The sequence below is a fragment of the Sciurus vulgaris genome (assembly GCF_902686455.1).
Source record: "Sciurus vulgaris genome assembly, chromosome: 12".
Taxonomy (NCBI): Eukaryota; Metazoa; Chordata; class Mammalia; order Rodentia; family Sciuridae; genus Sciurus; species Sciurus vulgaris.
Window position 1 is genome coordinate 56,579,607 of NC_136473.1, and position 11,846 is coordinate 56,591,452.

An 11,846-nucleotide genomic window follows, 5' to 3' on the forward strand; every position below is an offset into this window, starting at 1 on the left:
AATAAAGGTACTGTGTCCATCTATAACTAAAAACATATTTTTTTAAAAAATCAAATAACTATATAAACTGTTACCTAAATATTCACTCATTGTCTTTCCTTGATCACTTGTACATCACAAATCTTTCTAATTAACATCTACTTCCTAATAAGAGGTAAACACAATAGCTTAAAAATGCTAAGAATTGGGCTGGGGATGTAGCTCAGCTGGTAGAGTGCTTGCCTCACACGCACTAAGGCCCTGGGTTCAATCCCCAGCACTGAAAAAAAAAAAAAAAAAAAAAAAGGCAAACAATTAAATTTTTAGATATTCATCAAACATTTATAAGAAACACAATAACCATTCAAATTAAAATTCAACATAATCCATGCTTGTCCTACATGACAATCATTTAAATGTGAGCAGAACATGCTAATGTGTCCAGTTTAAAATTCAACACTCAGAATTATTAGTGAATATTCATAAGTAGTTTCATTAAACCCAGCTGTGGAGATCTCCCTTTAGCCCTTGAATATATAGATGCAGAGAGGGGAGTTAGTTAAAATGGAAATTAAAGATAGTAGTTGTCAATCCAGATTGTACACTGTAATAACCTGAGGATCTCAAGCCATACTCTATACAAATTAAATCAGAATCTCTGGAGGAAGGACCCAGGCATTAGTGGTTTTTTGGGGTCTTTTTTGTTTTTTTTTGTTTTGTTTTTTTTTTTGGAACTAGGGATGAAACCCAGAGGTTCTTTACCACTGAGCCACATCCCCAGCCCTTTTTATAATTTTTTTAGTATTTTTTAGTTGTTGATGAACCTTTATTTTATTTATTTATATGTGGTGCTGAGAATCAAACCCAGTGCCTCACACATGCTAGGCAAGCGCTCTTCCACTGAGCCACAACCCCAGCCCTTATATTTTAATTTGAGACAGGGTCTTACTAAGTTGCTTAGGGCCTTGCTTGTTGAAGCTGGCTTTGAACTTGCAATCCTCTTGCCTCGGCCTCCTGAGTCGCTAGGATGACAGGCATGCACCACCATGACTGGTGCATGAGTATTTCTTTAAAACTCCCCAGGGTATCAGTTTTGATAGCCAATTAATTATAAGAGAATGTCTCAGAGAAAATTAAAGATCAAAACTGTTCAAGGGGTTGGGGTGTAGCTCTGTACTACAGTGCTTGCCCAGCATGTACAGGCCCTGAGATCAACTGCCAGCACCACCATCAACTCAAAAGAAAAAAAAATTTTCTTAATTGTTCATAAGAGAAAAAAATCTTACTTCAGAAGTAAGCTGCTTTTTTTTTTATTACTGTGAGTAATTTTTATATATTAAGTACATATTCCTTTTTATGGTACAAATATTTTCTTCACTTTCTTGGCTCTTCCACAGGATGGTTCTTTCACATACACATAAAGATTTTTTAACTCTTATGCAGTGAAATATTTCAATCTATTACTCTAGTTGTGTGTCCCTGTGGTTTCTCTTATTTATTTTTTCCTCAAAGCCTAACAAGAACTATCCCTTTCATGCTCTTAACTTTGGTAATGAATTTTTAAAAGGTTAACCTAAAACTGTAAATGCTCCAAATGTTTAAAAGTAAATATGAATAGGCGATATATATAATAGTAAAGGAACAACAACTTAATTTTAAAAAAGAAAATTTCTTGATTTTACTGTATTTGAACAAGTAGAATACTAGCTTTGTCTATTTCTATGTTTAAAATAACATGCCTGGACTGGGATTGCGGCTCAGTGGTAGAGTGCTTGCCTAGCACATGTGAGGCACTAGGTTCAACCCTCAGCACCACATGAAAAAAAAAATAAAGGTATTGTGTTCATCTGTAACTAAAAATATTTTTTAAATAAATAAATAAAACGACATGCCTGAGTTGGGGTATGGTTCAGTGATAGTGTACTTAGCATGTGTGACGCTCTGGGTTTAATCAACACCAAAAAAAATAAAATAACAATCTAAAAACTTAAAAATCAATCAACTAATTAAATGTCTAAGGTGTTTTCTGCACTGCTGAGAAAGTAAGCATTCGTGTTCCAAGATTTAAATGGAAATGAAAGATAATGTTACTACGAACAGTCACCTTCATTTTTTTCATTCTACCAAATAATTATTATAGCAAAACCTAGGGGGAAAAATCATTTGTACAAAACCTTTCACAGTAATAAATCCCACTCTAAGAGGACCAAGAAGCACAGGTTTTCCCCAGATCATACGAAATTCAAATGTGGCTACCAATTTCAAACATGCATTGTGACTTTGTGAAAAACATGGACATTATTAATAATCCACCTTTACCATATAAATTTGACCAATGCTTTTTTGTTATGATGAAAGTTACATAGATATTTATGAAAAAATTGGACTTTCTTGCCTTTTTTGGTCCAATTCAAAATAAGAGTTATGGTAAGTTTCAGAGGCCAAAAATAGTTTGGACAGAAGGTTCATTAAGGGGACCATACAATTTTTAAGTTTAATATATTAGTAAGCTTTAATAGCTGAAAACTAAACTACTTCTTTGCAAACTGTTATGTGATTTTCACATATGTGTCCACCAGAGGGAGCATCACATTTAATTAAGACCTCAACAGCAATTTCCCAGATAAATATGGGAAATCACCTAAAATGATCTGCAAGAACTTTATGTGTAGTATATGTATACTTAAAAGTAAAGTGAAATCACAGAAATCTTAAAAGAATCTCAAAATAAACATCAAATAACTGAGCTGTGGCTGGACTTGTGGCTCAGAGGTAGAGCGCTTGCCTAGCATGTGAGAGGTACTAGGTTCGATTCTCAGCACGACATATAAATAAATGAATAAAATATGGGGACTAGGATCATGGTTCAGGGGTAGAGTGCTCACATGTGTGAGGCACTGCGTTCAAACCTCAGCACCACATAAAATGATTAAAATAAAATAAAGGTATTGTGTCCATCTACAACTAAAAAATAAATAAAAATAAATAAAAGTCTATCAACATCTAAAAATATTTTTTAAATAATTGAGCTGTGAAGAATTGGTTTAAAAGTGCTTAGAGAAATCAGCTCATCTCAGTTTTATATACAGAAAAGTTAGAGATATCTTGAAATCAAACAGAAAATTACTGTCTGTGGCACAGCATATAACTCTGTTGCTAAAGGCTCCAATACTGACAGACAGACTAAACACCTGGAGATGCAAGGACTGAATTATAATGCAAGCTGAATTTCCAACCTCACGTGCTTAACTCTTACATTGGTAGGTAATAAAACTCTAAATCTGTGATTAAATTCTGTTGAATTGCCTTTGCCAGTAGAAGCACTTTGAAAAGGCTGGTCTTCCTTTACCTGAAAAACTAGCAACAGCCTCCCCTAGCTATACCACTGCCTTGCAGAAGACTACTGAAACTCTTCAAGGACCACCCCCACCACCTCACTTGTCATTACAACCTAAGTTTAAAAGTGTGAAGCATGAGATACATGAAATACCAAAAGAATTATGAGAATATGCCAGTTTATCTCAATAGACACTTGGGGAACACAAATAGGAACAGATTCTGAATGTTGGAATAGGATTTAACATGCTGGATTTATTGAAATAGGTACATTAATAAATTGACTTAAGCAGTTGGGTTGAACCAAAGGAGACAACACTGAATGAAGCTGAAAATGTCAGAACTTCTTTGGCATACTGAAGAAGAAGGTATCTAAAGGTTTAGGGAGACCAAAATGCTGGAATGGATTTAATACGTAAATATCCCTTAACCATTCTATGAGAATACTCATGAGAGGAGACCTGGTCTCCTTTAAGAGTTCCATGATGGCTATTCTCAATGGGCCAGGAATAAAAGTAGAAATGCCTGCCATCAAATGGTGCTCCTGAATTCAGCAGAAGATGATGAGATCCCATGATGGCAAGTACCAAGTCCTAGTACTTAATCCTCAAAGGCAAGATGGGATGGCAGCCAAAACAGTAACCAGAAGGGTTTGAACTGCAGAGATCTTTGATGCTTGCTACTGATCACAGTGCCCTTTGAACTAAAAGATGGGCAATTCCTAGAGTCTTACTTTATTGGTATTAGCAGAAAAGCTGTAAAATTGGTAAACAGAGCATGACTTCCATCACCAGAATAAAACGTCATGCCCCCTCTACCAATTCCCAGATTTGTGCCACTTCACAGACCCAGAGCCTCATGAATGAAAGGAAGGTCAGGTTCCCTTGAGGAAGAACTCTACCACACAGACGAATACATATGGAATAGTCAGGGACCCCCAACATTTCTTAAAATAGCATCCCTTAAAATTAAGGGAATAAAAATCTCTCAGAAGGAAGTGAGACAATCAAACCAGCTCTCAGCCTTATAGGGTTGACAGATATATTAGGACAAACCTAAAGTGGACCAGTCTCCAAGGCCACTGAAGTCAGCTCACTTTGGAGACTGTGGTCAGCAGAAATACTAAAAAAGGCCAGAAGCAGATCAACAAAGTTCCTAAAATCAAACCCATTGAAATAGGACAACAGTTTGCCCTGTTCTGAAAAGAATACTGTGAACTCTTCCAAATGACAAGAGGAAAATTCCAACTGGTGAGGGCCACATGCATACATATTCACTAAAGGAACCTGCAGTTACCTTTACCTTATTGGCACGCCCCCAGATGGAGACTTAAGATGGTAACAAGACATACAATGCATGAAGAAGCAAGATGAAGAAGAACACAGGCTCAACTAAAACCCAGCTTTCCATATGACGACATCAAGGGACTGAAACCCTGCCTATCTGCATATGCCATAAAAGCTGTACATCTGTGTCCTTCATCTGAGCTGGATGAACACTCTCAGTCAGTGCTCTCTTCCTTCATGCTTGAGCAGACACCTCCTCACCCACAATAAAGCCTTGCCTGTACATAACTTCTTTCTGGGCCTATTTTCATTCCCATCATCCCAATGTATGTACTATAAATCTTTCTCCTTTGCTTCCCAAAAGTCTACAGCCATTTACAAGGATGTTTGGGCACTGGGGCAAAGGATATAACGAGACTTTCAGGAGAGCACTAGACAATGGCTGTGAACTACAGGTAATTCCTGAAAACTCAAAAATCATACTTTGGCTGCCCTCTCAGTAATAGGAGCTTATCAAAATCAAGGGATCACTGGGGATTGGTCTAAGATTCATATCACAGTGGATTCAAAGGGCCCATCCTATAGTTATGGTCTCTAGTTTCAGACTACACAGTAGGAAAAGACAGTGCCTTCACTTGTTCTCTTACCCACAGAGTAATGGTTATTACAATCTAAAAGTCTGAACGCAAGCCACTAAAACTGCCTTAACCTATCCAAAGAGCAAATCAAAATCAATATATAATTTCTGGAAAGGTTAAATCCACCACTGATGACTTAAGAGATGTAGAAATAGTAACTTCCAGGGCTGGGGTTGTGGCTCAGTGGTACAGCATTCGCCTGGAATGCATGAGGCACTGGGTTCAATCCTCAGCACCATATAAAAAATAAAATAAAATAAAGAAATAGTAACTTCCCTATCTGACCAATGCAGAAGACCAAAGGATCTTGGAGAATGATGGTAGATTATGGATCCCAAAGTTATAGAATATCAAAGGGAGAATGTGACTCAGCTCTAAGAAGAATAAACTCACCCAAAGACAGATGATGAGATTTTATACTCTTCTGGGGTGGAGTTTAGTATGTTTTTGGTTGTCCAAAGGATAGTAAGGTAGGAGAGGATCTTTGCCATTGTCTTTAAGTACAGTTAAAAGTATTATTAAATGAGGTTTGTATAGTTGACAACATAAGAACTGTTGTGGCTTCTATATCAACAGAACAAGCAAAAACTACATAAACCCAGCATCTCTCCCTATAAGTCCAGGTGTGCGATTTGGAAGACAAGTCAAACTGTCACTATGTCCTGACAGTTTGTATAGAATGCCAGGTACTGCTGCAGCTTGTATACAATGTCACTGATCCAGCTGCTCGCCTTATTGTCAGAGAACAGTGGCCAGGCCCCCTGCTCTTCTAGCTCACTCGGGATTCCTTCTTTAACCTTCCCTAAGTTGTAGGGTCCAGTACATGAAAAGTTCAATGGCAAAGAACATCAGAAATTTCTGCAAGCTATTGATGTCATGGAGCCAGGAAGCAATGAGACAGACACAGATTCCAGTTTGTCTTTACTAGTTCCAATGGCATTCCAGTTTGTTGTGTTTTTTGTTTGTTTTGTTGTTGTTGTTTTGTTTTTGCTTTCTCTTATTTGACATCCAGATTACCTTCCTGCCAGCTCTGTTATCTTATATAACTTCAGGTCTACCACATAATGTACAGGCAGCATCATCTTTACCAACTCCCCCAGTAATTTAAGGCCTCATCCCTATAATCTTTATCCCTTATCACTCAAGGGCTCTGTTTCTTTGATCAAAATCTGACTGATATATTCCTTTAGGAAAAACTGACTGACCCCAGAAAATAGCCCTGACAGTGGGAGACTGTCATAGATACCCACTATGTAAGAGTCTGCACAAATGCCTGGTGGTGTTTTTTAACCAAAAACATTTTAGTGTCTCATTCTTAAACCACTCAAGAAGACAAGATACTTGAGTATAGCCCTTTTATTCTTTCTATTATTTTCCTTTTAATCAGACATTTTCAAAAATATAATGAACCACATGTGTTCATCAACCAGCTTCAAAAATCATCATCAGGGCAGGGGTTGTGGCTCAGTGGTAGAGCACTTGCCTAGCATGTGTAAGGCAGTGGGTTCAATTCTCAGTACTGTATATAAATAAATGAATAAAATAAAGGTCCATCAACAACTAAAGAAAATGTTTTTAAATCATCATCATATGGCCAACCTTACATAATTTATACCTTCACCCATACCTCCCAATTATATTATTTCACAGCAAACCCCAGACAAAGGTCACTTCACCCATGATATATTTTATAAGGATAAAAATCTTTCACCAGAGCCAGGACCAGTGGTGCACGCCTGCAATTCCAAGAGCTCGGGAGGCTGAGGCAGGAGGATTGCAAGTTCAAGACCAATCTCAGCAACTTAGTGAGGTCCTAAACAACTCAGCGAGACACTGCCTCAAAATAAAACATTAAAAAAGGGCTAGGGATATGGATCAGTGGTAAAAACACCCATGGGCTCAATCCTTGGTACCAAAATTAAAAAAAAAAAAAAATCTTTCATTATTTTTACTGGTAACTTTTCATTTTCAAATAATTTCAAACTGACAAAAACATTGTAAAAATAGTACAAAGAATTCCCATCTGCCTTTCACAAAGATTTCCCAAATGTTAAGGTCATATAACAAAATAATTATCAAATTAACATTGTTTTAATGCAGACTCTATTCAGTGACACAAATTGTCCAATTAAAGTCCTATTTTTAATCCAGGATCACATTTTCCATTTAGTTGGCATGCTCTCTTGGTCTCCTTTAATCTGGAAGAGTTTTTCAGTCTTTGTCATCCATGATTTTGATTACTTTGCAGAGTACTACCCAGTTATTTTTCAGACTATTCCTCATTTTCATCTTCTCTGATATTTTCTCATGATTAAATTCAGATTATGCATTTCGATATATGTTCATCACAGAAGGGATGTTGTATCTGTCTCAGTAGCAAATGATATTGATTTGTCCTATTACTGCTGATAATAACTTTGATCACTTAAAGTAGTATCTGCCCAGTGTAAAATTACTGTTTTTCCCTTGTACTTTAATAAGTATCTAGTAAGGGGTTTCTGAAACTGTAAATATCTACTTCTGATCATATTTTGCCCACTCACTTTCGTATTCATTGAAGATTCCTGTCTGAAGGCACTGAATTAGATGCTGAGATCCCATCCAACTCAAACATTCCACCCCATGATTCCATTAGCAAGACTGGGTAGGGAACATAAGCTGCATAAAGACCACATTGATTAATATTTTACAATTCTGAAACACAGATTGATTTCAGTGATGCCCTTTCCTAAACAAGCAAGCTTGAAATATAAGGAAACTCATATAACTTGCTTTATAGCCTCTCTTAAGTAAATTTAAGAAGGGATATTAATAAGTCATATGACTATCTCCATAGATGATGAAAATGCCTTTCTGGAAAAGGTCAACATAGGCTGGTAGAAATTTGCAATCCTCCAGCCTCAGCCTCCCATATCACTGGGATTACAGGCTTCTGCCTGGTTTCAACACCTTCTCTCTTTTTTTTTTTCTTTTATTATTTGTGTGGGGGTGGGGTACAGGGGGGGAGGGTGCTGGGGAACTGAACCCAGGGCGTTGTGCACACAAGGCAAGCACTCTACCAACTGAGTTATATCCCCAGCCCAACACCTACTATTAGTAAGACTTTTGGGAAAACAGAAATGAATTAATACTTCCTTAACATAATAAAATATATGTACCTAAATCCTAAAGCTAGTATCTTATTAGAAGACAAGAACACACGAATATCCACTATCTTCACTACTATTAAACATTGTCAGGAGGCATTACTCCATAAAATTAGCCAAGAAAATACACTTAGAGGCATAAAATTGAAAATGAATAGTACTATGTGTTTGAAGAGGCAAAAGAGTATTCATAGAAATTAAATACTCCATAATTCTCTATAAAAACTGTGGTGTTATTTGAGATGTCAATAGGCTAACTAATGGAATAAAGCAAAAACAGACCCAACTAGTATATGATCTAGAACATGATCACTAGAGCAATACACGGACTCAAAAATAACCTTTTCTATCTCTCTCTCTCTCTCTCTCTATATATATATATATTATTTTTTTTTAACTTTTGTTGATGTTGCTGTTGTTTATGTTTTATATGGTAATGGGGATTGAAACCAGGGCCTCATGCATGCTACGCTATTGCTCTACCACTGAACTATTTCCAGTTCATTTCAATAAATGCTAGTGGGACAACTGGGTAAGCACATGGAAAAAGATAAAATTAGGTTCATTTCTTACATCATTCATAAACATGAACTCTAAATGAATCAGAAATCTAAACATAAAAATTTGAAATAAACAAGTCTAGAAAAAAATGGGAGAATTCTCATATCACATTCAAAGCCAATGGACAAATTACTACCTGAGAGAAAATATTTCCATCATTACCAAAGATAAAATGCTAATATCTCTGATAAAAAATGTAAGTTTAAAATCTGGGGGCAAAAATTTATAGAAAAATAGGGCTGGCGGGCTGGGGTTGTGGCTCAGTGGTAGAGCACTTGCCTGGCATGTGTGAGGCACTGGGTTCGATTCTCAGCACCACATATAGATAAATAAATAAAACAAAGGTAAAAGAAAAATAGGGCCGGGGTTGTAGCTCAGAGGGAGAGCACTTGCCTGGCATGTGTGATGCACTGGGTTCGATTCTCAGCACCACAAATAAATAAGTAAAATAAAGGTCCATTGACAATTAAAAATGTTTTAAATAAATTATAGAAAAATGGGCAAAAGATAAATATACACAATTCACAAAAAGATATAAAATAGCCACTAAACATACGAAAAGTTCTTTTTCTCCCATAATGAATTTAAATGCAAATAAAAACTGCACTAAGATTCCACTTCCCACCCATCATATCAAAAATTCAAAAGTTTAACAATACAATAAGGCTTCAAAACTAAGGAAAAAGAAAATAACTTTTGCACACACTGCTAGGGGGTTTGTAAAATGGTACAACTCCACATAGGTATACACCCTTTAATCCAAAAAGTCCACTTCTAGGAATCTACCCTGAAGATATAACTACAACAATACATAGATGGTTATTTGCTATGGCAATAGGAACAATTACAAGATACCAGAAACTACTTAAATATCCACACATAAGAAATAAGAAACAGCCAGGCACGGTGGCATCCCGTTTTCCCAGCTGCTCAGAAGGCTGAGGCAGGGGGATCAAGAGTTCAAAGCCAGTCTCAGCAAAAGCAAGGTGCTAAGCAACTCAGTGAGACCCTGTCTCTAAATAAAATATAAAATAGGGCTGCGGATGTGGCTCATAGGTTAAGTGCCCCTGAGTTCAATCCCCAATACCAAAAAAAAAAAAAAAAGAAATAAAAAACACAAAATGAACGACATGGAGCTTAAAGAAGGAAAAGAAAGATTATGAACTGAAAATGAAGTGATTTCCAATAGACACTAAATTTAAAAAAGTACAAAAGAGCAAATACAGTATGCCACCTTTTGTATAAGAATGGAAAATAAGAACATACACATATATTTGCATATCTTGATGGGGGTTAAAAAAAGGCCAGGCAAAATGGTGCATGCCTAGTCCCAGCTACTTGGGAGGCTAAGACAGGAGAATTGCTTGAGCTCAGGAGTTCCAGGCCAGGTTGGGCAAAACTCCATCTCAAAAATAAAATAAAAAAGAATAAGAAAAAAAAAAAAAAAAAAAAAAAAGAATAAGCCAGATGCAACTGTCTGAATAGCTGTATCCCCACAAAATTTGCTATATTGAAACTTAATCCCCAATGCAATAGTATTAATAGTTGGGACCTTTAGAAGATGCTTAGGTCATGAAGATGGAGTCTTAATGAATGGAATTAGTGTCATTATTGTAAAAAATGCCTCCAGGGAACAAGGCTGCCTGCCCCTTTGGCACATTATGTGAAGACAGCTAGAAGTCACCATCTGTGAGAAATGGGCTTTCACAAGTATCAAATCTGCTAGTACCTTTATCTTGAATTCCCTGGCCTCTAAAACTGTAAGAAATAAATTTGTTGTTTACAAGCCATAGCCTAAATGGACTAAGACCCCAGAAAACAATGAAATAGGTTACCTACCAGGGTGGGGAAAGAGAAGCTATTTGAATATGGAAGAGGTTTTATTTGTTGTTGTTGTTGTTGTTGTTTTTTGGTTTATATTTTGGAAGCATGTTAATGTTTTACACATTCAAAAAAATAAATTGAATCCAAAAGGATACCCCAGTGGCTCAGGAGGCTGAGGCAGGAGGATCTTGAGTTCAAAACAGCCTCAGCAACAGCAAGGTGCTAAGCAACTCAGTGAGACTTGTCTCTATATAAAATACAAAATAGGGCTGGGGATGTGGCTCAGTGGTTGCGAGCAGAAAGCTAAAACGGACACCAAAATGAAACAAATGAACTAACTCTATTTCAAATGAATACCAATAACTATACTGCAGAAAGAATCCAAAATGTAACACAGTATTTAACTATACAACTGTGGTCTTTGGTAGAATAAAGGAAAAGGGAACATGGCAAACAAAGTCTGAACAGTTTTGAATAGGTTCTTTTTGCTGTGCTGTGGGCAAAGCAATTCTAAACCATTTTATACTCTACAGAGTTAAATAAATTAGCAAATAGGCTGAAGATACTGAGGGCAGCAGTTCTCCCTGATGAAGAAAAGACATATAATTACAGAATGGGGCAAGAATACTGAAGAGACATCTGTAAATGAAAAGACTGGTGTGAACTCATGACTTCTACAATGTCTGCATATATTCATGTACATGTATGCATATACTTTCATACTTCCCTTGTCTGCTAAAAGGGCCAAAATGCAAAAACATCGCGGTAGCCCTCAGATCTCAGTCTCTAATATTATTCTTCACTAAAAGAATACTGGAGAATACTGATTCAAAAATTGGGGCAGAAGAAGAACAGAATTAGATTGGAACATTTGTCATGAAGGAAAGCATGGAAATGCTTTAAAAAAGAAACAAAGAGGTTGAAGAATATTACAAAATTTAGGTCAATTAGAGTACCAAAATAATGAGGAATATAATTAATTATAAACCACTGAAAAATGGAAATTCAAGAGTCCATACTAATAATAAAAATAAATAAATAATAAAGGAAAAGAGAGGAGTATTGTTTATGGTAGA

General features: G+C 36.4%; 1 protein-coding gene across 1 annotated transcript in view; it reads right to left on the reverse strand.

Moving 5' to 3' along the window:
• The window catches only part of SMYD3 (SET and MYND domain containing 3), a 751,918-nt gene that overhangs the window by 725,179 nt on the left and 14,893 nt on the right, over positions 1-11,846 (reverse strand). The gene's annotated exons all lie outside the window — the stretch shown is intronic.